General features: G+C 38.3%; 1 protein-coding gene and 1 long non-coding RNA gene across 3 annotated transcripts in view; one reads left to right on the forward strand and one right to left on the reverse strand.

The window, feature by feature from the left end:
• The first annotated feature begins 6,621 nt into the window (after positions 1 to 6,621).
• The window catches only part of gnaz (guanine nucleotide binding protein (G protein), alpha z polypeptide), a 44,712-nt gene continuing 25,622 nt past the window's right edge, over positions 6,622 to 25,711 (forward strand). Inside the window, exon 1 of the mRNA XM_079860618.1 lies at positions 6,622 to 8,318. The gene's annotated coding sequence lies outside the window, so the exon portion shown is untranslated. The remainder of the gene's footprint in view (positions 8,319 to 25,711) is intronic.
• LOC307152202 overlaps positions 17,729 to 25,711 on the reverse strand; it is a 58,153-nt gene continuing 50,170 nt past the window's right edge. For both annotated transcript variants that reach the window (XR_013819970.1, XR_013819971.1), the window contains exon 3: positions 17,729 to 18,411. This is a non-coding gene — a long non-coding RNA (uncharacterized lncRNA). The remainder of the gene's footprint in view (positions 18,412 to 25,711) is intronic.

Genomic DNA, 25,711 nt, shown 5'->3' on the forward strand with positions numbered 1-25,711 from the left:
CGTCATCGTCTTCAGAAATTCGCGGTTTTATTGTTTACATGGAGTTTACAACATTTTGCATTTTCAGGCACCCAAAACGCTGTTGTCGTGTAAACGAACGGCCAAAACGCATAAAAAGTTTTACGTTTTTAGTTGAAAATGGTGTCGTGCAAACAGCCTCTCAAAAACACGGTTAGAAATCGCTGGTGTTTCTGATGTCACAAACTACCTTGTAATCAATCACGTCAACGTATGATCGTCGACGAGTGGATCTCTGAGCTGTTGTGAGTGAGTGGAGGCGGGGCTAATTTACATATTCATAGAACCACGTATACTAAATGAAGCAACGGTGTAGAGTTACATTCAAGCTATTTTAAGGCACGAAGGAAAAAAAACGCTCAAATATGTAATTTTGGTTATCAAAGTTGAGTTTTAAGGGTTAAAATGATTGACTACAGGGGGAGTTTAATTTCTGCTCTTTTTATGTTGAGGCACTTACAATGCAAGTGAATGGGGCAAAATTTTGGTGGATTTCAATCAGAAATGTGAAGATTATTTGTAATTTTATAAAAGCACTACATAATTTTTTCTGTTGAAACGTATTTTTTGCAAACATTATTTTTGTGGCCGTAATGGCGATAAAGTTGAAAATGTACACATAAAAGGTTGGTAAACATTTTTTTTTTTCACACTGAAATCATGCCGTTTACATTTTGTGCCTCTACTTTTGAAGCATTGAGAATTGTAACATTTACCCTTCCTCTTGTAAACCATATTTTAGGAAAGAAAAGAAAATCAATGTACGAGTTCTGTCACTTGAGATTAACTTGTTGAACTGGAATATTCCTTCGAAATTAAATCAAATAAATTTATCGCAGATGCTCTTCACTAAATGTAGCATTTAGAGTGAGCTAGGGTGTTTCTGATTCTACTCCGCAATTCCCTATGATTTGAATCAGTGTTATTTCAAAATCATTGAGATAGTATTATATTTTTTTTAGTGGTTTTAGTTTCAGTTAACTATAATAACCCTGATGTGAATAATATATGTTGAGTACGCATTTGGCACTAGCAAGGGTCTTGATCTGCACTCATGTGATTCATGTGATTTTTCTTTTGGGATCTTTACATAGCAGTATCCCCTAAATGAGCCTGTTTAATAATGAAAAATCCAGTGGCGGGTTGTGATGCATCATTTTAGGATGATGGTGTCTGGGCGTTGATGAACTGCTGTGCCTGGGCTCCAGGGTTCTGTGGAATCCGGGTGAGCTGACACCGAAGCCACCGTTGATATAAGAGCCTGATCAAAGCCGCCCTGTTTCGCCTGAGCGATTTTCACAGGATTACGGATTAGGGAGACAGGAAGCAGCGAGAGAGGCGTGGAGACAGGCAGAAAGAGAGAGGGGGAAGATGGAGAATGAGAGACAGACAAACAGAGGGATAGAGACTGCTATAATTATGTGGAATCAAATGCTGAATGCAGATATGCTTAGTACAATAGTTGTGAAATGTGTTAAAACCAGTGAACAAAATTATAAACGCATGGGATAGTGCAATGACAGTAAGCAATTGACCCCTTGAAAATATTGCTACACTAAGCATTTTGGCTCTGTTATAGATCATTAATACTAAACACAACATCGTTTTTTGCCAGAATAACACTTTCCACTTAACAAGGGGCTGAAAATCTTAATATATATATATATATATATATATATATATATATATATATATATATATATATATATATATATATATATATATATATATTTATGTCTCTAATTTATAGTGAGTTGCTCTAATATATATATATATATATATATATATATATATATATATATATATATATATATATATATATATATATTATATATATATATATATATATATATATATATATATATATATATATATATATATCAGAATATGAATATTCTCAGTCAGAAAAGGGTGGCTTGCCCGTTTCAGGCTGGTGGAGAGTTCCTGCCTCATGTGGAGGAGTTCAAGGATCTTGGGGTCTTGTTCACGAGTGAGGGAAGGATGGAACGGGAGATCGACAGACGGATCGGTGCAGCTTCTGCAGTATTGCGGTCCATGTACTGTTCTGCCGTGGTGAAGAAGGAGCTGAGCCGCAAGGTGAAGCTCTCGATTTACCGGTCGATCAACATTCCTACTCTCACTTAGAGATAGGGTGAGGAGCTCAGTCACTCAGGAGGAGCTCAGAGTAGAGCCGCTGCTCCTCCACATCGAGAGGGGTCAGCTGAGGTGGCTCGGGCATCTGTTCCGGATGCCTCCTGGACGCCTTCCCAGGGAGGTGTTCCGGGCACGTCCCACTGGGAAGAGACCTCGAGGAAGACCTAGGACACGCTGGAGGGATTATGTCTCCCGGCTCGGTATTCCCCCGGAAGAGCTGGAGGAAGTGTCTAAGGAGAGGGAAGTCTGGGCGTCTCTGCTTAGATGCTGCCCCCGTGACCCGGCCCCAGATAAGTGGAAGAAGATGGATGGATGGATGGATGGATGTATATATATATATATATATATATATATATATATATATATATATATATATATATATATATATTCAACTGAGGGTGAGTAAATTATGTCACAATAAAAAAATGTTGGGTGAACTATACCTGGTATACTGGGTTTTTTATTAGTATGGAAAAATGAAAACAAAAAATGAATGAAATTATACTCTAAATAAGAAACCAAAATGAGCAAGTAATTGAGTCATTCATTCATTTGATTTGTTCAAACAAAATGCCAGTAGTTGGCGGTAAATGAGTAAGTCATTGAGTCATTTATTCATTCATTCATTTGATTCGTTCAAATGATTGATTCAGTCAGGATTAAAGTAAAATGGCTCTCTATATGAAAGGGCCATTGAATCATTGGTTCACCCAAGATGCACAAGAGTTCTGCTCTGGCTTTATAAGTAATATTTAAGTCTCTAAAATATGTCACAATATTAACTCTTTTTTTTTAACTGTTGTATAAAATCAGCAGGCTATTACTTTTGCACTCGTGCTATTCGGGACAAAACAAGACTCATGTGATATTGCGCTCGTTACTCGTGTGAATGTTGCTTAACTATATCATGCAATAAATATGAGACAAATACTCATACAGGGGCATTTTTGCCCTGATATCTTGAATTTTAGTGGCATATAACCGCATTCTATAGGCTCCATGCTAGGCTAATCTTACATTGATAATACTTTATAAAACATCTGTTTTCATAATATTTGTGCCACTAATGTCATATTTGTAGAATGTACCTTGACGATAATGTTTTGGAACTACAAAACAGATATTTCTCGACAATGTCGTTCTTTGCTTGGTTCGAACTGATAAGACACAAGTCTGAGGTCAAGTCTTTCGTCTGTGACATCTATTTCCTCTGAAACCCTTTCAGTGCACTGTCCTGCACACAGCACAACCACAGGTTCATTAGGGTTGTGCTTGTGCAGCTGTAATGCACTGAAAGCTATTAAACATGGTGCAAGCAACTGAACACATGGGTCTTGAATAGCTCTAATTAAATAAAATGCTTAACCAATTGGAACTGAACCTTTAGTAATATCCATGCAAAGACAGTTATTGTGAATTGCATCCCAGCGTGCATGAGCAGATTAGGCAAGCGGTTTCTTTTTAAATGTGATTGAAAAAAAAAATATATATATACACATATGAAAATGTGGCCCACATGAATTTTCATGCCTTGTGAGATCAGATGAAATGCTGTATTCAAGTAATAAGAGACTTATGATGTAGGCTACATAAACTCATTTTACCTGCTCTCTCATGGAGATGCGAGGGCCAATCCGACACTGTTGTGTGACATGATGGTTTGCACAGCATTTTTCATATGCCAGACTTTTCCTTTTGCCTGCATGGACAGACTGCACACACATCACTCCTCCCACAGGAGAGCTGTTTATAGAAATGTAGCATCAATTCGCACCCAGAAGACAAGTATACATGCCCAGCAACATGTACTTGGCTTGTTACAAAACATTACAGCTCCTTATTCTTAAGGCCCTGATATACTCACAGCAAAGTACTTTTCGTACTTCAAAAAGAAGATTGAAATCATTTTGCAGTGATAAACTATTAGCGAACATCCAGCAACATCCACATTTATATGTATACGTAAATATGTGCTGCACGGTTTCCTCTCAAATAACAAAATAAACACAACAAAAATGAGCGCGGGGAAAAAACAGCAGTTAAAAAGCATCATAGTGCTGTAGATATGTTTGCACGAGCTCTGCTATTCTGTTTCTTTCAAGTCTCGTCATGTTTATTTATATGGTGCTTTATACAGCAGATTGCTTTAAAGCAAGCAGCTCTATGGTATTAAACATGAAAGACAGTGTCAGTGTCTCTTTCAGTAAGAATTACAACTTCTGTTTCTCCTAAAAATAACAACCGCTAAAAAAAGTACGCTCTATATAATGTGAATGTGTGTACAGGGCATGACATTAACTTTTTTGCTCACTGGCCACAATTTTGACATTGATACCATGTGGAAAACTGGCCATATAGATATTTCTTAAAATGATCTCATAATTTAATATACCTGATAATAGGCTGCTGTCACTTTAAGTCCTGGCGCACTGATCTATTATACTGCTTTTTCTTTCTCAACTGTTTGTGTTCACTTAAAACATAACTGACTGTGTTTACGTGAATACTCGCCATTTGAAATGATCTTGTGTGTGTTGGACTGTTTATGCACAATAAGCAGCGAAAAAGAACTCAATTTAGTACTGAGAGGCGGCTTTATGTGCGCGCACTTTGGGTATGTGCACAAAATCTGCGGGAATGAGTAAAATCATGCACAATGCGTGCCGAAATTCAAGCCCCGTAACACCAACAATATTTATCCTGAGCAAATGAAACGAGTGAGTGAGAGGAGGCGGGTTTGTGTGTCAACTCGCTGTTGGAGAGATGAGAGAAAGAAAGCGCAGATGGTATTGTGTATCGTGTAGGCCAGCAGCCATATCACCCTGTAGCCCAAGACTGGTTGCCCACTGAAGCTAAGCAGGGCGGAGCCTGGTCCGTATCTGAATGGGACACCTCCTGGGAAAACCAGGTTGCTACTGGAAGAGGTGTTAGAGAGGCCAGCAGGGGGCGCTCACCCTGTGGTCTGTGTGGGTCCTCCTAACACCCCAGTAAAAGTGATGGGGATACTATACTACCAAAGAGCACCATCCTTCGGATGATACATTAAACCGAGGTCCTGACTCTCTGTGGTCATTAAAAATCCTCTCATCTGTCCTTTGGAAAAAGAGTAGGGGTTTAACCCCTGCATTCTGGCCAAATTTGCCCATTGACCTCTGTCCATCATGGCCCCCTAATCATCCCAATATAAACTGATTGGCTTCATCTCTCTGTCTTATCTCCACCAATAAGCTGAGGTGGGCGTTCTGGCGCAATATGGCTGCGTCTTCATCATCCAGGTGATGCTGCACATTGGTGGTGATTGAGGAGATTCTCCCTTCCATATGTGAAGCGCTTTGAGTACCCAGAAAAGCAGCACTATATAAAATGTAACAAATTATTATTATCTATTCTGCAGAAAATGAGTATTGGAAGCGTTTCAGATATTTCAATATCAATATATCGAAAAATCCATGTTTTCTGCCACTACATTGCACTTAGTTTATTATTTCAGATGCTTTTTTAAAACAATACAATTGAAAAGTGTATATATATTATATATAAAATTCAACCTGCCAAAGTGTCTAGTAGGCGTGACTGCGTTACACACCACTGCTGAAATCCACCCGCATTTGGCAGGTGTTAATGTCAAGCCCTGTGTGTGTAGTATGAATTTAATCCGGACGTACTACAGTCGCCATGTTGTTATTATCATGTGACCTACTAGCGTCACTTGCGTCACATGCCATTCACAAATCCTCTCATGTGGCCTCATGGGATAGTAAGTAGGTCGGATGTAGAAAGGTCATCTGGTTACTTTTTACCTATACTGTTTTATGAGTACTTTGAATTCAGACATACTTCTTTTGTTTTTTGCCTACTATATAAGTATGCGATTTCGGATGCAGCTAAACATTTGGCCATAAAATTTGGATTTAGTTTGAAATGATGCCACAACAGTTCGTTCTTCGATTTTGTTTGATGTATATATTTGATGTATATTACTTTACTACAGTTGTAGTTTTAATCCCACACAAACCGATCATGGCTGTGATGTTCAGGTCCATGCAATGTAAACATTTCACGCCAATCTCCACCACCACCACTTTTTATTAAATGTCCTGCGTGGTTAAGTAGCTGTTTTCTTTCAACACTGATGCCTTTATTTGTTTACGTGATGCCTTTTGCACCCGATAGACTTTAATTCAGTATATCTACACTTTTAAGTTTCACACGTCTTTCCAGTATGGTCAGTGTATAAATACAATAGCTTGCATTAGCATATTGCTTTTGCTAACAGTGTGATACTCTGAGCAACAGCAATGAGCAAAAACCCAAAACGTTGTTAAAATAGTACATTTATAATTAAATAAAATTATTTTTTGTTCATATTTAAAATTAACTACATTTTTAAATCAACATTTATGTCATGTCTATCTAATTTGGATGTGTTTTTTTTTTTTTTTTACTGAGCTTATTGTAATGCATTGTGTGTTTGCATTTTCCACAAAAAAATACATGCAAGGCCTTACAGTTTAGGTATTAGGAGGAAGAATGGTATGGTCAATGATATTTAATTGACATATTTCATGTTTCCTTTAGTGTATTATTCTGAAGGGAAATCACATTGCCTTTGCCTGGCGTTGGGCATGTTTGACAGCTGTATACAAGGGAAGCAATAGGACAGCGTCACAATCTGATCAGATGTCAGAGTTTGTTCATTAATCATCCACTGATGCTCACACATGACCGAAGACAGTCACCTACAAAAGAGACTAACAAAAAGCCCACCATGTAAGTAGAGAACCCATGAGAATAATTGCATGTGTTGTCATTTGTCAGATTGTATGATACACTGTTGTGCAAAAATATTACCTTTTAGGGGTACAACAGCTTGTCACTGCATGGGCAAGGGACAACTTTGCAACTTAGATTAGTAATATGTACCCTTAAATTACTTAATTAAATGAATTCATTTTAGTGGTAAATGAGGTTCAAAGATACCATTTTGAGGGCTAAGATTCATCGCAAAGGCAATTATAAGTAATTATGTCACACTAATCAAATCAAAAAGACTACTGATTTTTTCTTATACAGCAAGAGAAATCTTTAGACTACAGAAATTTCTTTCCCAAACTGAAATGTACTTTAGGTTGCACCTTTATGTTCGCTACACCTCTCTGAACGTGTAGTGCAACCAAACATGTGCATGTTAGTGTCCATGAGGTGTTGTTTGGGATGCAAGGCGCAAACGCACTGGATGTGGTCCTCAGCTGCCTGGGGTGAGGCAGAATCTTGTTGCTTCAACAGGGGGCGGGATGGGGAGCATGCTCCAATCACCCACGAGCCACTGCTGGATATTTTATTTGTCAGCACATCTATCCGTATAAGCAGGGGACCAATGGCTGCAGAGGAAGTGGTCATTCTGTCACAGAAACAGTTGGCACAGAAGCAACATATTACAGCATTATCCAACCCCCTCCTGGTCCCTTGCCGTCATCTCCTCTCTCCTCTTCAACTCCCTCCTTTGCCTCTATCTCTCGCTCTGTATCATTTTCCTACAAGCTCTTTCAGCCATCAATGAATCGCAACCAACCCTGCTGTGGACCAACTCTTGCAGCTAGCCGAGCAAACCAGCAGGGCTGCAGAACATCTGCCAGATCTCGCATGCACACAGAGAATTCATACCCGTCGTTCTTTGCGATACGGCTTGCATTTTCTCCTCCAGAAATCTCTCTGTACCCCGCTCTGCTTTCTCTTTCTCCTCAGGATTTAATCCTACTAGCTGTTTTCCCCCTCTTCTCCTCTATCCCCACTGACTCCTCCCTCTTTGCTCTCATACTCCCTCACTCACGAACGAACACACTTGAACACAAGCACACATACATACGCACAGACACACACACCCTCCTCCCCCATCGCTGCAGTGTCTCTTAACTGCCTTGGAGCTAACAAGAGGGGAAATAGCACACCGACAATTATAAGAGGAGGAGAGAGCACGACACAACGAAAGAGCGACAGTGAATGAGTGCATGTGTGAGAGGAGATTCAGGCGGATCTGAGGATGTTGGTGATTCAGGACTAAGGGGACGGATCGCGCGCTCCCTCTGCCTCCCAAGCGAATGTTTGTCTGCAGTGTTGCTGGTGAATGGACGGCAAGCGGTGAAACGGTGAGGAAATATTTTCCTTTTTTCACTCTTCCTTCCACACACCCTTATTCCTGTTGTTACACCAAGGCTAGCTTCCCTGGTAGTGTCCTTGGGTTTTGTTTTTGGCTTGGGAATGTGACCGTGTTTAGTAGCTCGGGCAGGAGAATGGTATTTTCCTCCATCTCTGTGAGGTGATGCTCAGGGATGATGCTAAAGCAGCGCCCATGAGTCCTGGATTGGTTCACGAGTGTATGTTTAAGGACTAAGCATCTTCAGTTTCTTGCCCACGTATTGTACCTAGTGATTCAGCTTGTGCAATGTTAATTGGTCACATATTATTGAATCTCAAATGGAGCAGTGCACTAGGTGTAGTGTGTTCATGCCACGCTCTGCTGGCTGGTGAATATGGAAGGAGCTGAATTAGGTGCACACCCTGTGTAAAGACAGGGCTGCTGTTTCTCCTGGCAGTGTAGCGAAAGCCCGTGTCAATATTCTCCTTTCGGCCATACCTCCTGCTGATCTTTGACTCCCACTGCCCCAACGTTAAACAACGACGCGTTTGCTCCCCATTGATCGCCGTTGATGTGTTTGCGTGTGCCAAAGGCGGGTTCGCGGTTCCCCCGTCGGCAGGCCCCCTTCCCTTCCCCAGTAAGTCTCATTTGAAGCATTTTTGCCCTGTCTAAAATTCCTGGGATTGTTATTAGGGCAGCGGAGGGCAGTGTAGCCTAGTGACAGGGTTGTGTGTGCATGTGTGCGAGGGAACCTGCACAGGGAGGGGTTAGGTGGCTGGGGTGGGGGTATAATGGTGGAGAGATAGTAGGGGCAGAGGGGCGGAGGATGATGCAGTACAAAAAAATTAAAGGAGAGAGAAAGATAAAATATATCCTAAGAGGGCTTTGCGAGAACCCGCCACAAGCAAGGGAACGGATGTACGGGGAGGCCCACGGACCCATTACAAATGAAGTCTCATTAAAGTCTCGATTGTTTCTCCTAAATAGCAATGAGATTAAAGGAAAAGCAAATTGCCTCTCTCGAGTAAAGAGAGTTTGCTTCTCTTGAGTAAAAGACTCTGGCATGTAGAGAGTTTCTCAGCAGTGTCTCAGACTGTGCCTAGATGCCAAAGTCAGAAGTTTCGATTTAAACACAATAATTTCTCATCACATTCCTCTTATACCGAATAATTTGAGCTATGGTATCCACACTGATATCATTGCTCTTACAATTCTTACACTCTGTTAACATCTTTAAAATAGAAAGTTCCTAAAGGGGTTTTTCAAAGCGATACCATAATTATTTTTAATCAACAGTGCTTAAAATAATCTCTTTTTTTTTAGTATTAATAATCTAAAGAACCTTTTTCTACCGTCTTTGTGCAATAGAAAGGTTTATGATACCACACATGCCAATAAACAACCTTTGTTTTTAAGAGTGCGTTTTCGTTTCTCCGAATTTAGGAGAAACATCTACATTAAATTAAATGTAGCTGAGAATTCCTGAGCTATAACAGAGCAACCGTTGAGCAGTATGATTTTCCTCTGGGGAGGTTCGGCAAGGCCAGCGAGCAGTTATGCTAGCTAAGTTCACTTCATTACAGCATAGTAGCACCGGTGTTGCTCAATAGAGTGCTAATACAGTAAAGATGCTGTGTTACTCATAAAGACAGGAAAACACAGACCATGCAAAGATGAGCAGATAATGCCAGTGCTCCCCCCCCCACACACACATACACAACCCACAAACTGACCAAACTGCAGGATGGTTGTGCAACATCAGCTAAGAACCAGTTAATATTTGTACATCCTGTGCTGTCGTCTGAAATGATGGCCGTTATGGGAGGCACACCCTCATTTTAATACTGCTCCATATTTGCTTATAAGAATGCGAGGAAAGTCATGGATTGTCAAAACACAGGCATCAATGTCAGTGATATTCAAACACTATAAACGTCAACAACAACATGATAACAATGAAAGCTCAGTCTCAAATGATGGTTAAAAATAAACTTCACTTGATTGCCAGGTAGCTCATTTAACTGTGAACCGAAATTATGCTGTAAACAAAACCATCTACAGCACAGAACGACGGATTGTTATGCATTTGGGTCATGTTTTAAAAATACCTGAGCTTGCTGCTTTGATAGCAAAGCACGGCATGCACGCAAATTTAATTTTAATTCATATTTTACAAAAGAAAGTCACATTTATTATTCAACAACATGCTTCTGTCACCGAAGTGTTCACTGGAGTGTTTAAATTGTGGCGTCACACGACATAAGTCTGATGGAGACTAAATAATTCTGCCCTTGTTATTGAGAGTATGCTTAAAAGACAAAAATGGGATGCATGAAAATAATCGGGAGAAAGAAATTCTAGTCTAGGTTCAACATTGATAGGAACATTCTTGAAAGGGAAATGCCAAAATATACACATGCTGCTTTCAGAGAGAATGCTTGAATGATCATAACCAGTTTTTGGCACCCCAGTAGTGGTTTGGCAAAACACCTCGCTGGTGACCTTACATGCTCTGATAGCCAGCTGTTCATTAATGCTCAGGACAAATCACACATCTGCCATTGAGGATACAGTTTCTATCGGGTACTGCTTATTAAAACAGTAATTAGTTTTATTTATCCTTCCTGATGTGTTGTTTATGATTCCTGACTGTTTTGCAGTAAAATGTGTGACATTTTTAAAGGTTTGCGGATTAGTCTGATCATCAACAGTGCTTAAAGCGAATGGTGATTATTTAATAGCTCAAATGTGCAGCATGTTACAAGCATGCTAAATCTACACTCAGGAAGTCGGTCAGTCTTTCTGAATTTATCATCATTATGTCCTTAAAGATGATGTGTGTATTTTGGTCAAATAATGTCTTATCTTATCCCAGTTTAATGTGCATAGAATATGCAGAATAGGTTGACTTACCAGAAAATGGTAACACATGGTACTTTCAACATTTCACTCTTTGAGCATTTTGACATAGAAACAGTGGCTCAACCGATGGTGTCAGTTTGGGGCGGGGCTATCTGTTTGTCTAACCAATGGAAGCTGGACAGTGTTTGGAAAATGATTTAAAAAACAGTCAATGACTGCAACCGAAATCGCTACATCCCTACAGTACAGTAGGCAAAAAATAGTATGTGACAAGAGTAGTATGTTTGAATTCACAGTACTCATAAAAGAGTAGGCAAAAAGTCTCTGGATGACCTACTATTTCCAGAGAGATTCTGAAGTGTGCATGCGATGGATTATTCAAAATAAGTACCTACTTAAGAGAGTATGCGATTTTGGAACTAATGGCATAGAAATGGGCTTTTGTGCACAAGTAAATTTTTTTGTTTTTTTTACTTTAAACTTTACAGTCATAACTTACTCACCCTCGTGAAAATATGAATATTTCTTTTTTTAAAACAAAAGATGAAATTCTGAAGACCATGTTGCTGTTTTACATGTACTTACAATGAATGTTGACTGAATTATTCTGTTTTTATGAACTGGGCCAATTGATTCATAGAAAGATCTGACTCAACAGAGTGATCTATTCGGACATCAGTACTACAAACCTGTAAAGACTTCAAATAACTTCAAATAATATAGTGCACTTTTGCATCCTTTTTGAGATTTTAGTCCCCATTCATTGTAATTTCAATTTTGGAACAACATGAAGGTTCTGATTGATCATTCCAATCCCACATATGACAAATAATAAGCTCTCCTTTCAGCTGGAGTTTCTCTCTCAGAGATATCATATTGAAAAAATGCAGCGTTCATACTGTGCAAGACTTGTCTTCTGATATAGATTGGCTAGAATTGGAGTAGCTACTCGGTGAAGTGGACTGAAAGGGCTTTTCTCAGTGAGAGCATGGAAAATCCAACACTCTGACAAGTTTGGGATCAAGAGGTGACCAGGCCCTTGTTTTATAGAAACACATGTGAGAGAGGCCTTTTGTTGAAATGAAACCAGCCATTAGCTATAACCAAGAGGTCTGCTTATAAGAAGAACTGTGGAATTCTATATGATATAAGTCACATCCAAGTCTGAAGTTGGTTCTGTTAAGGTTTAAAGATTGTTAGAAGAGTGTTAGAAGATTCAAAGTAAAGCCAGGAGCTTATGCTCATTCGGTCTGGAAGAAAAGTTGCCTGATTTGTTGCCATAAGTGGGACAGGCTTGACCTCATGTTACTGTGAACTAAACAAAAAGGCCCTGCTTATGCCATTCCCATTTGAACAAGGATATATTCTTGGTGATCATACGCGATAAACATTGTACACTTGTATAGGCGTTCTGAGTGGTTCTTAGCATGTTGTTTCAGAGTAGATGATTGCCAGAGTGTTCTGGTTGGTTACTGTATAAACTTGACATTTTATACAATTATGTCACCCTCCCATTCATGTTAAGTTTGTATCCGTATTACCTTTACATGTTTGCTTATTGCACCTTTATGCGTGTTCATTTACAAAGCAAAGTGATTTGGCACAAAAGTACAGTTGTCATGACATCAGCAGGATGAAATGGATCCGACTGTTAATTCTGTAGTCAAGATCACATTTCTCCTGATGAGTCAACTCGGTATTGGCTTTTGTGTACAGTCGTTATCAGCAGTTTGTTCCACAGCGCAGTTTTGCATATCACAAAGAAAAGGTTTCATAATACTGTGTTAAAATGTGCAGAAGGAAGTAGTTTCGAGAACTGAAATGACATGTTCTATTTTGGCTTTTAGAAACAATGTTATTTTGGACTTTATTTGCAGTAGATAGAATATATTATGTTTTATCTTATAAGAATATTTACATGAACTTAAATTTTTAGTCTTAGTTAATTACATTTACTAATACATTATTAAAATCAAGAGCTGTTAATATATACCTGAGCTAAAATGATCTAACAGTGTATTGTATTTTTATTAATGTTAACAAAGATTAATAAATACTATGCAAATGTATTGTTTTACTTTTTTGGGGGGAATTTCAAACAGTGTGTGAGAGCAGTGTGACACGCTTTTTTTTTTAATTAAAGAATTATTTTTTATCTATTATATATGTTTCAAGACATAGTTTTATGCTCTCATTAAGTGAGAAACTACATGGAATGTTTGTACTTTTATCAAAATGTATTTGTCACTATGTAATTAAAAATGATACATTTTAAACTAAAATTAAACAAAAAAATATTTGCCTATTATTTTAGAGAAGGTAAAAAAAAAAAGGATTATGTAAATATTCATACTTTTTACAATATGAAACAGTATGTTTCCTGAACACTCCCACTTCTGCCACTGGTTGGACAAACAGATAGCCCCTCCCCCAGATTTCCTCCATTGGTTGAGCTGTTGCTACATTGGGCTGGTCGGAATAGAGAAACAGAGCCAGTTTTTACATTTTTCAGGTACATCAACCTACGAATGGCTTACTAGTCATCTCTACATATTAAACTGGAATAGGTGAAAGTATTTAAACATAGACTGAATTTACCTGAAAAATAGAAACTCATTTGCAAGTGTTACACGCATGATGTTTTGAAACTAAAGGTGTAAAGTGAGCATGTTGGATGAGCCATTGGTCAAGCGTGGCTGTATGCGACTTGTGGCTCTATCACTCGGAAATGGCACTTGGCAGGAAGAGGAGGCATGTACTCTTATCTAGGTCAGCAGGTACAGGGGAGAGGGACTCTGAGGTGTTTGCATCGTTTTTGTGTACACACGCCACCAAGGGAAGTGGTTTTAGAAGCTTTAACAATACCTGAATTAAACAACGGTTTAACAAAAAATCACATAATAATGTAATGCATCATAATGACATGTTCGATTATAAAATCCAGCATATCAACTGGCTTATTCGCAATTTATTTAGATGGAGTTATACACGTGCGGTCATTTAATCACATTTTCCGCTTACGTGAACCGCATCCAACTTCAATGACATAAAGCAGATTTTAATGTATCAGTCAGAGTTTGATGAGCTGAGAGGTATTTTCATACAGATTATACAGTTAGGGATTATGCCATTTGTATGAATGGATTGAGAAACCCTGATCTAATTGCTAAGTATTGCCATCACACCTGATAGAAAAGTAATCACAAATCTCTAGAAAATATTTAATATTTTACTATGCCTCCTGCTTCCTAATACCCCCCCCCCCCCATTTTTACTTGCATAATTAATGTATAATTTTTTTCAATATTTCTGTAATGTTATATACACTGCAGGTGCCATCATATTCTTACTGTGTGTAAACAGTTTGCATCTTATTTGCATAAATTCCATTTTCCAATAAATTTAATTTATTCCTGCCTTATTTCTAAGCAAATTAAGGAGACTTAATGGATAATAGACTAAGCAGTTGATGCTTAAATGAATCATAACTCCATTAAGTCTCCCGGACTATGAAAGAGCACCTCTGAGCGATGCAATTTTCTTCTGGGACTGCTGCAAGAACTGTCCTACAGTATTTGTGTGTGTGTGTGACCAAGCATAGATGAGCTAAGAGGGTCATCTTTTCTGTTCTCATTACGCACAGAGCATCATTGTATTCTTCTGCGTGGCCGTAACAGCGGTCATATGACTGAGGGGTAGGTGGAGGGGTGCCACCACCCCATGAGCTCTCCTTCAGTCATATGACCGCTGTTATGACCATGCAGACGAATACAAGGATGCTCCACAGGATGCATAGGGTTTGAGTAAGTCTAACCTTGCCAATGTTGTCAAATAAATAGGCTACCTGAACTATTAAAGCTAGATGATAGTCAAACTGCTGTGCTAGCATACTGCTACAGTTATGTTTTGCGCATAGGGGAATATTCCAAGTTCAATACAAGTTAAAGACCACATGAAATTGTTTAACGTGTAGTCTTATATTTCCTGTGTTGTATGTTCCTATTGAAACAGGAAGTTGTGGTGGGACATGTTAACAACTCCTCTCCCTAGGCTTTAGCAATGTCACAGCGGTAACATGACTTGCTGCTTGCTAGTCGGTTGCATGTGGTATTGGGGGAGGGACATTCACATTCTAGAGAGCATTTGATTAGATAAAAATCTGTGTAGTGCAAGAGGAGTCATCAATATTTTTCACTGGTTTCCGGAGTCAGCATGAATTAGAAATCCACCCTATTTTCTAAATGCATGTTAGATCTTATTGTGAACGATTCATCCTTGCAAGTGTTTTGATTTTTCTTTTGTTCTGATGTAATTTTTAATCAATATGCCATAAATGGATCTTCTGGTGAACCCTCAGACTTCTCTTTGGTGACATATGCCGGCCTTTTCCATTCATTAAGTCCACTTTTACCCCGTCCCTTTCTTACAATCAACCGTAAGCTCGCATTCAGATCTGCCTCCATCCAATCAACAATCAGATAGAACCATATGTTGTACTTATAGTAGATGTACATCATAAAGATCATATCAGCCATTTACCACTGGTGGGCCAATTTTCATGGGTAAAATCATGCCATTTTGATAGGAATCCACATGATCTGGAATTTCACGTGTGGACAAAAGATTTCCCCACGCAGATTTTTGCATTGAGTTGAATTAGGTCCCGTGAATTTTCTGCATTGACCAACAGAAAGCCAGGATTCAGGCCTTGTTTTGAGACACTGCTTCTGATTTATGGGGATTTAAAAAAGAGGTTTGGGTGGATTTGTACCATTATAGGGTGGTTGTGCACACACACTGCCATGTAAAAGTGAATTTTGCATTATAGATCCCCTTTAAAATAATGTATTGGCAAAGTGATTGTAATCATCATTATGCTATAACTTGTATCGACAGGGCAAGTGTTGCACGTTCCTTCAAAGTCAGGTACATTCTCGTCTGACAACCTTTCATAAGCATCATTCTGGACAGTTTTGTGCCGATACTCCCCCTCACGGTCTGTGTTTACAGTGAATAGTGAAATCACACCCCAGCTAAGTGCAGCAGCTAGGGCTAGCACAGAGATAAACCGACCCCTTCCTTCAGAAACCTGCTGTGCCTCAAAATGGCTCATATCTTATCAAAGCCTGAACTTGAACATTACACACAACCAAAGCAGTGCTCGAAGACAGATTAGCAACATGTCGCTCTTGAGCTTGGTCAGACCTCTTTTGTTTTCCTTTATTTGACAGCAGCTGAGGTTAAAAGGTTGTGGACAAACACAGACTGTTAGGCTCAGAACTTAAAGTCCAACCAATAGTTGTTACACCATTTCTCCCTCTTCAGTCTGGTTTCCCCTATATAGACGGTTCCCATTAGCAGCTATGCAAAAACATTCACAGTACACAGACATGCATTGTCAGGGCAAGAAGCACATGTGACTGAAAACAACACTTTTAATAGGGGCCAGGCCATGCCCCTACCTCTCATGGGACCCTTTATGACAAAAACAGATCTGCTATACAGTCGCCCACCATCTACGCCGGCCCCAGCCAAATCAAAAGTCCTCTGTTTTGGGGCCGCTATTGACTGAAACACTGCCACTCATTGTTTCTCCTGATGTTTGCACTGTGGTACAACAAAGCTGTGTCCTTTGAGCAAGACATCTTGGGTCGGTTTTGGGCCATGAGTGTACAAAGCTTTAGACAAATGTGATTGTTTGAAGCTCATCATGTGACGCCCCCACACTCATTTCCAATGCATACGATCCCTTCATTCAGACGTGATGAAACGCATATGCCTGGAACACTCTGAACTTCATAAACATGTTAAATATGCTACTTTCCACAACGCTTCACTCCTTTTTGTATTTTCCGTATAGAGCGCATAAAAACCTTTTTAAAGACCTTGGCCAGGGGCCAAAATTAACATTCACAGATTGCCAAATGCTTTTGGCAAATAAATAAAAGTTGCAAGTTAGCTGCATGGTAACTATAAAGCATATTGTGCTGCGAGTGCAACCCGATCTCATGAGAAAACAGAACTATTTTACAAGGTGGTCATTTCGTACAATGTGATTTGATTTTCAGAAAAAAAACTTAAGCATGACAGTCCATCTCTAATCTTAACCCTCAGTTGGGCGTAAGCAGATCGCAAGAAAACATACAACTGATATTGTAAGAATTCACATGAATTAGCCACCAATTAGCCAAAGCATAAAATAGTTAGAAAGTGGCGAGTGACACAATGGACTGCATCATTTGTCGCAAACATAAAAAATAAATAAAAAAATACATTATTCCATTGTCATAAGTACACAATTCATTATTTCCACCCTTTTAATAGGGGTGTAAATAGAGGGTTAGGTTTAGGGGTGGACCTTTATGCATGCTTAGATGATTTCTTTTTCAAAAAATGTTACATTTCCATACGAATCACATTGTATGAATTCATATGAAGTTGCCACCTCATAAAATAGTTACATTTTCTCATGAGATCTGGCTGCACTCACAGTATAATATTCTGGTTAGACACCACAGAGCTAACTTGCAAGTAACTTTTATTTGAGGCTGAAATGTTCTTGCTCCGTGGCCCCTGGACTTTCTAAAGTTGAGTAGCTTTACTTATATATAGACATATAACTAATTGAGCTTTCAGTGAAGCTCAGTGGTTTATTGAGATACTGTGACTTCAGACGAAGATAAGAGGAAAAACTCTGACCTTGACTGATTTAGTAATTAGTCATAATGCAGAACGACTTCAACCTGATAACCCGATGCTGTGTCTCCTAATTCATTCTCATAAAGCTTTGTCTCACTTCTTCACCTCACACTCTGTCACAATCTTCACAACCTGTCATAATTAAAATCTTCTAAGCGCTATTACTTACAGTAAAGGGCCTCTATCTCTTTGATCCAGTACTTGGGCTGGACGTGACTCAAGTCTAAGCAATTGTTCCCTGGAAGGCCTAGTATCTTGTCATAGCAAAAAGAAAGGAAATTAAACAGAATCTGTGATAGAAAGGGCATAAAGGAATGTAATAATAGGTTGTACTGGTAACCCACCAGCCATGGCCTTAAAGAAATAGTTCACACACAAATCATAATTCTGTTATCATTTACTCACCCTCATGCCATTCCAAACCTGTGTATTTTTGTTGTTGTTGCTGCTGTTGGTCTTCATGGAGCACAAAAGGAGAAATTTAGCAGAGTGTTCATGTTGCTCTTTTCCATACAATGATGTGAATGGGGACCAAAGACTGTCTCACAAAAAAAAAAGGACAATAACATGATAAAAGTCATTATTCACTGATAATCTTGTCTGTTGCAGCTCTCAAATCTCATTAATGTTCACATATATGGTTGCATCAAGATGTATCATGCCAAGTTTGACATCAGTAATGGGAAATTGCATTCAAAATGCACATTTGTTTTATGGAGTCCTGTACATGACATGCAGGTTAGGAATTTGTTCATCTGATTTATTAATTCAATTTAAATTAAAATAAAGTAATGAATTAGTACAAGATTGCCTTGATTTACCTTAAACGAGGGATCAGTTTGATAAGTCGTGGACATGATTTAAATATAATAAGGGAACAAATGAACAAAACGTGGCCACAAATGAATAAATCGTGGGATTGAAATCTTAATTTATGAGTCCAAATTATTTCATGACTAAATTTTTTTTATTTGAGACCTGTCAAAGAAGAGTATTTTGAGTACTCCTGTCTTTCCTCACACAAATCTATTGTATGGCTTCATAAGATTTTGAATAGAGTCATTTGGGCTGGACTCATGATTGTTTTTTGGGTCTTTTTTTAACATTGACAGCCCCTGGTCACCATTCACTGTCATTATATGGACAAGACATCCAGCCTAACATCTCCTTTTAGTGAACCATAACATTAAGGTGAGTATCTGATTTTTGGATGAATATTACTCCAAAATATTATAATGATGCTATTTGGGCCACATCAGATGCCTTGCATAATGCAAGGCTTTAAATGCAGCATGCTGGATTTCTCTTAGTCTGCGACCTACATCTAAATTGTTTCTGACGTAGGCAGGTTCCTGTACACCACCAATGAGTCAGAACTCCAAAAAGAGAACGCTGATTCCTGTCTGAGCTGGAACACTGTCTGTTAGCCATCATTTTTGCAATCTACGTCTCAAATCTCAGAAAACATTCTCAGAAAAAACCCCAGTGACAGTTACATCTCACTTCCATCTGATGTTTCAGTTTTTGTCATTTCTGTTTTTCAAAATCCACCGTTTGGATTGGTTTATCCTTTTTCGTTCATTGATAGGCATTCAAACCAGAAATTATTAGCGCTGACGTCAAAGTCACCAGAAGAGCTACCTGATTCAACGAGACTGACACGATAACTTTCCAGGAAAATTGTGAGTATTTGAATCATTTGTAGATTAAGGATTCATATTTAGGAAATGAGCAGGCAGATTTCCCTTTCTGCACTTAGTTTTTATTTAGTCCAGTATAAATTCATGTTACATTCGTTTAGACAGTTTCTGGTTTAAAGGAACAGCATTTACTTCCAAGATTATAATTTTGTTTTAAATCAAAGTTACATCAAAGTCTCAAGCAATATAAAATTAAATTAAAACTTCATTTTAATTCTGCTCATATTCTTTTGTTCGGGTAGTTAGTCATTAAATCTTCAGTAAAAACACCCATTGATGCTAAAATGTATCAAGGAGCAGCTTTAATTAAAAATTAGCTGACTTGTCACTTAAGGCCAATAAGCGGACCAAGTTTCAAGCATGATAAGGGGTAATTAGCCAATCACAGCAACACGCCTCCTTTCACGTGACTTTTTTTTGAAGGCTGTGTCTCATTTGCCCCCTTGGTCAAAATGTCCGTGGTATCAGACTAGAATAGTGATTAGATCAGTTGCGTCCGAGTGGGTGTAACAATACATGGTGATTTAATGACCATGACAATGTTAATCAGTCAGTGTTAATCACATGCTAAAGTGACAGAGTTCCACAAGTGCATTAGCTCATGCCTAGTTCTTTATTTGATTGATTTTATGTTTTATGTATTAATCATTAAAGAAAGCAGTCCTTTTATTGCTTCACGGCTCTGGCACTAGCGCAGTGTCGAATGTGTTGCATCAGAATCATTAGCTGTAATTGTTGTTACAACTGTGGCAATCTTTAAAAGCTGACAAGTCATGCTGGGTGTGTGTGCTGCTTCTGGAGCGTTAGCGGCCTTCATGGGTTTAGTGTACTTTCTGTGTTGAAAGTTCATATTGTGACATCCGTTTGTTCATAATGAGCCATCCCTGACATTGAAATTATTGTTTGCACTGCCACTTTGGAAAAACTGAATTTTCTGTCAGTTTTCATCACAATATTACTTAAAGTTTCTTGCATGAATTAGTGGTCTAGTTGGTTTAGTTACATTAAGGAGATTCCATTAGCTTTCTAACTAAGGGGGCATTTACAAAATGGAAAACTTTGTATGCATTTTGGCCATTCATTTACACTACAACAGCATTTTGGGGGCCTGAAAACGCAAACTTTTGACCATAGCTTATTGATTAGATTAAAAATCAATAAGCTAGTTGGTCTGTAGGCACACATTCTGTGATTTACATTAACATATATGCATTAGGCAGAAGCTTTTATCCAAACACATTTACATTCTTATCAGTTCTTTCCCTGGGAATCGAACCCATGACTAGGGCTGCACGATTTGGGGAAAATGTCATATTGCGATTATTGAGGTCAATAATATTACGATATGCGATTGCGACATAATAAACAAATGGTTTCATGAGTCAACTTGCTTGGTTCTCAAGTAAATTGCACACACAGATTAGTGACAATGCTGAAATGTGTATTTCTCAACTCAAACTAGAAACAACAACTAAATGCACTTTTTTCAAATTAAAATAATATTTTTTTTCAAAATTAAATATTGACATCTTTGCATTACTGCAAACTTGTTATTTGTCTCCAATAGTACAATAGTATAGCTACAAAAGTTATTTAGTCAAGTACAGTGAGTAATTTGCTCTGTTCCCTTTGTTCTTTATTTTATTTAAGCCCAAATTTATTTCATAAAATCGCAACATGTTGCGTCATATAATCGCATAGGCTTGACATCGCGATTGCGACTGCGATATGATTAATTGTGCAGCAGCCAACGCTCTACTGTTTGAGCTACAGGAAAGAAAAAACTAACTACAGTCTATGGCAAAACTATCTGGAGGGGTATTTTGTTACTAACATTTGCCATTTGCCACAAGGGGCTCTGTAGTGTTAAAGGTGCAGTAAGCGATTTCTGAGAAATGCTGTTGAAAGTGGATTGAACTGAGCAGCACAACACACTTGTAGCCAATCAGCAGTAGGGGGATCCATGATGGGGGAGGAGAGAGAGTGAGCAAGAGGGAGATTTGAAGAAAGACTGTAGAAAGAGAGATGGCTGAGAGACATTACAAAAGAGAAAAAGTCAGAGGAATGTCACTTCGGGTCAGAGGTCACTTTTCTGGCCCTACGGCCATTACCGGAAGCCAGTGAATAGTTTATAAAGTTATAAGTATGGATAATTTTCCTTACAACAACACATTGCTTCGCTTCAGAAGGCCTTTATTAACCCCCTGGCCATATGGATTACTTTTATGATGGATGGATGTCCAATATCTTCAATATCGGTCAACTCTGACTACTCAAAATCTTCAGGCTGGCTCTTTCTTTTGGCAACTAGAGTCGACTTGTCCAGACGGCAAATCAGTACAAAAATCTGTAAAAAAGTAATGTAGTGTATTTCAGCCTTCCTAATTTTGGTCATGTTTTTCTATTAAAACAACAAAAAGACTTTGCAGCAACTTACTACAATCGTAAGCAAGATTCGAATCACAGCGAATCACAAAAGATTCATGTTTGGATTTGTCAGTTTGTCAGTAAGAAGGTTTGATCACAGATTTAGTCACAGCAAACAGCACAATCGGCCTCGTGAAGGAACACATACTGGCTATATGAACAGAATATCACAATGGAGATTGTTCATATATTTTTGTTGGTGTTTTCAGATCATCAGCAGAGAGATCATGTGTGCATGGTTGCCAGGTTGGAAAGATTAAGTAAAACACTGAGCAGAAAATGTATAAAGAATAAACAAAAATTGGCACACTGCCACTACTGCTCCCAAAAATCCATTTATTAAAATGTGCAACATTTCAACCCAAATGCTTGACGTTGCAAATTTGAATAAGTACATTTTTGGGAGCAGTAGTGGCAGTGTGCCGATTTTTGTTTATTCTTTAGTGAAGTGCTTTATCTGATTGTGCACCTGCCTAAAGTTTTTGGATGTGCGCACTGTGCATACTACTATTTTGAATTCGGAAAATGTATAAATTCCAAAAAAACGAAAAAAAGAGACTCTGATTTGGGGATTTAAACACCGGTTTTAAAGTTTTAAAGCTTTAACTTTTCTTGTTGATAAGCCACTTAATGGGACTACAGAGGTTGCCGTCATCGTGCTGAACAAGTAAACTCATCTACTCACTAGTCCGTTTTCACAGTTTATAATCGCACTCTTGCAAACTATACTAAAATTTTTCACGGGAAATGTTTTTAAACAAAGAATGAAAGAGTTGTCAGAAACTTAGTTATGGTTCGTTTATAGTATCAAGTATCATAAACTAGTTTAAGTTGTTTAAGTATCATAAACTTTTGTCACAGAGATTGTCGTCTGCAATAATCCAAAAGCTAATGGAAAAATCATATTGGGTTTTTGTTGAGGAACCAGGATGATGTGAACTTCCAGGGTTGGTCTACAAAACTACGTCATCCGTGGAGCTCTCTATAACCAGTGGGCCAATATTGCAGACATATATGCTTAATTAATCGAGAGAAGCAAATCATGATCACAATTAAAATACAGCCCTAGTTATGAGTACGTTTGTGGGCTATATGCTCTTCATTTTATTTCCATCACTCTATTAGAGAAACAATTCAACTTGAAAAACATTGTACATGTGATTTTTCTATAAAAGCTACTTTTCTGCACTCACTTGTAAAGTGAACTGCGCTGGAATTCTCAAGAACAATTAAATGGCTGATTTGAGTCATGAGTGTTCCATCAAACGCTCTGACGTCACACGATGCAACTCAAGAGTTCTCCGCTGGCCAAATTGAAACCCTGTGTCTTCAATCCAAAGATGAGAAACAAAAGAAGCAAAAAACGAACAGCACAACAGGAAATTCTCCCCAACGGCACTTAAAAACGATTGCAACAGCGGTTGTGAGGCATCACAAATTCCCCTCTGATACACATCTCCTGAAACAATGATTGTTCTTGTGACGGATGGTTGAAACCAAGAGGACAAATTAAGGGAAATGGTATCTGATTTTAACATCGTTCAGTGAATTGTATGATTGTTCACTGTTGTCAATGTGATCAAAGGCTGCATCTGTTCTGGTTGGTGTGTGGTCTCAACTGCCCACTGACACAGTAACCCAGGACTCTTTCTGTTGTAGCTCAATAGTCAAAAAGACACCTATCCTGATGCACGATTTGAGAAGTAGCTTAGCATGGAGTGGATTAATAGCTGTAGAATTTATATCAGACACATTATTTCTTTAGACTTGTACATTTGACACAACAAATATCAGCAGTCGTTTTACCTCAGGAATGCTCAGCCACTTCGCTCTCTCTAGTGAATGTGGTTTCCTTTTCCATGATGGCTTATTAATAATGCAGAAATATGAGATGTGCTAAGATTTATGAGTCTATTTCATTGAGCTGGGATACTGTATGGTTTCTGTATAACTATTCTCAAATTATTCTGCACTGTAATCAGTTAGTGTCTGTAACTGGGGCATGAGTCATTGTGGAGGAAAGACAGCGGTGTGATATATAGACAGCAAACCTCCCTCAATAGTGTGCCAGAATACCAAAGTGACGGAGGGTGGGTGGAGGGGGGAAAGGGACTGACGTCAAGCCGTCCACAACACAGGGCTGAACTCTCTGGGGCATTTTACTTTATATAGGGGAGGAGAAAGGACATAAGTTTATGATTGTTTGTGTGAACAAATATTGCATACTTGGTTGGGTGTATTTTTGTAGATTATATTTTACCCTATTTCTTTTCTTAAACTTTAAGCACTTTTCCTTTAAAATGTGCATCATAATGTGAAAACAAATCTCATTTTTCATCATAATGTCTTCTCAGTCATTAGAGCATGACACTAGCAATGCCAAGGTCATGGGTTTGATTCCCAGGGAAAGCAAGAACTGATAAAAAAAAGTGTACATGCAATGTTAGTCGCTTTGGATAGAAGCATCTGCTAAATGCATGAATGTAATGCAAAGTAAATAAACAAAATATATTTATATTGATTACATTTATAAACAACACTAAAGAGATTTTTTTTCACATTGCGAAATATATGGAGAATTAAAAATTATTTTATGTAGACATGATTTAATTTTTTTTTTAAATCACAATGAATTAAAATCAAATCAGTGCAACAATTATAAATTGTTAGACATGAGTTATACTTACACTTTTACCTAACAAATGCATGTATTGTACTGTAACAGAGTCAACAGTGTAACAGAGTCTACTGTATTTCCATTTGCAACCCATTTTACTTCCATAATGTGACATATTTCTGAGTGAAACAGGATATTCAATTTGAAAAAATGTTGTTTACTCTTCATAAAACAATGCATTAATTGATATTTGCCAATTGATTTGATTCACCAACAGGAAAACAGCTGCTGAATTGAACTCAGTTCATAATTGATTAACTTTGCAACATCAACGCCGTTATTGAACGGAATTTAAACAACATTGAACTAAAATGATACTATTATCTTCTGTAGAGCTACTTAAAACTGAAATTGAATTTGTTTTATAATTTATACATTTTACAGAATTAACCGTTTTTCCTGTTTATAAATGTGAAGCTTCTTTGAAACTATCTGTATTGTCTGAAGGGCTACATAGATGTGACTTGACTTTGAATTGAGCAAAAACAAAGATCCCAAGAAGTTCTTTCAAATCTGTGCATCATCATACAATAACCATAGTTCACTTAATTTGACACAGGTTTCCTGCTCTGTGAAATGTATGTGATATTTGTCAGACATATATGAGTTGGGCCAAGATTGTATCCCAGAGAGTTACAAGTGGCAGGCAGCCTTACATAACACAAGCATTCATCAATAAGACAGAGATGCCATTGCGTGTTATATAACAATCTATTTTTATTGCACAAAGCTGGGTTTGTTCTGGGGAAAAAGGAGTAGTCAGTAGTGGCCAGGGTCACATGGGTGACCAACTCAATAAAACAATATGTCCTCAATGTTCCTCAAAATGCGTTCATCTGACAGGTACACAGACATTCATTTGTTGCAGACTTCAGAAATCAGTGGAACAGTCAGTATCAACAAAGTATGTGTCAATCAATTTATGATTCAATCAATTCCCAACGGAAAATAAAACAGCTCTAGGTACAGCTACAGTTCTCCCGAGGCGACGTCGACGCTAAAGCTCCTCCCGAGGCGACGTCGACGCTAAAGCTCCTC

Source organism: Squalius cephalus, assembly GCF_949319135.1.
Source record: "Squalius cephalus genome assembly, chromosome: 24".
Lineage (NCBI taxonomy): Eukaryota > Metazoa > Chordata > Actinopteri > Cypriniformes > Leuciscidae > Squalius > Squalius cephalus.